This window comes from Colobus angolensis, unplaced genomic scaffold (genome assembly GCF_000951035.1).
Source record: "Colobus angolensis palliatus isolate OR3802 unplaced genomic scaffold, Cang.pa_1.0 Scaffold79, whole genome shotgun sequence".
Taxonomy (NCBI): Eukaryota; Metazoa; Chordata; class Mammalia; order Primates; family Cercopithecidae; genus Colobus; species Colobus angolensis.
Window position 1 is genome coordinate 527106 of NW_012121709.1, and position 1196 is coordinate 528301.

A 1196-nucleotide genomic window follows, 5' to 3' on the forward strand; every position below is an offset into this window, starting at 1 on the left:
GTCTCAAGAGATCCTCCTGTTAGCTACCATGCCCGGCCATATAAATTAATATGCCAGGCACTACTCCAGGCATATAAAGATGGGAAGACCAGCCGGTGGCTCATGCCTGTAATCCTAGAACTTTGGGAGGCAAGATGATTGTTTGAGCCCAGGGGTTTTAGACCAATCTGGGTAACATGGCAAAACCCTGTTTGTATTAAAAAAAAAAAAAAAAAAAGGAAGACAATGACTCTGTCTTAAAAGGAGCTCATAATCTAGAGGAAGACACAGAACAACGATGACAGAACCCACAATCCCACAATGATGTTGAAATGTGTTAGGTGCTGATAGAGGCATGAAGAGGCAACCCCAGGAGCTTAGGAAGGGAGTCTCTCTTTTATTCTCAAAAAGTGAAAGAATGTTTTCTGGAGGAGCTGCTTAAGTTGGAGCTGAACCTTGCATGACTGTTTTCCAGATGGAGAAGGGTTTGAAGAGTATTCCGGGCAGTAGGAACTAAATTTTGGAAGGCAGGGATGCAAGAAACAGCTAGAAGCCTTTAGAAACTGCCAGATTATGTGAGGGTGTTGGCACAGGCCATATCTAGAAGGGACTGATGTACTAAGGGAAGGAGTTCAACTTAATGCTAGAGGGTTTGAACCTCCTTCATACAACAGGGGAGTGACGTGATTAAATTTGTATTTTAGAAAAGATCATTCATTCTAGTTGCAGAGTATGCAGAATATAGGAAACACTAGGGAGGTAGTAGTTCCTGCACTCAAAGAGCTAATAGTTTACTTTGGAAAAGAGATAAATGATAGCCAGCTTTTATCAAGTGCTGACTCTGCCAGACACTGTTCTAAGGACTTCACAAACCTACCCTGTGGTAGGATTTTGATTCCTATTTTACAGAGAAGGAAACAGACACAGAGGAGTCAAATAACTTGCTTATAGACACCCAGGCTGCCAGATCAAGTGGGCGGGTGCGGTGGCTCACACCTGTAATCCTAGCACTCTGGGAGGCCGAGGCAGGCGGATCACGAGGTCAGGAGATCAAGACCATCCTGGCTAATGAATGAAACCCCGTGTCTACTAAAAAAATTACAAAACATTAGCCGAGCATGGTGGCTGAGGCAGCCTGGGAGGCGGAGCTTGCAGGGAGCTGAGATGGCGCCACTGCACTCCAGCCTGTGAGACAGAGCAAGACTCTGTCAAAAAAA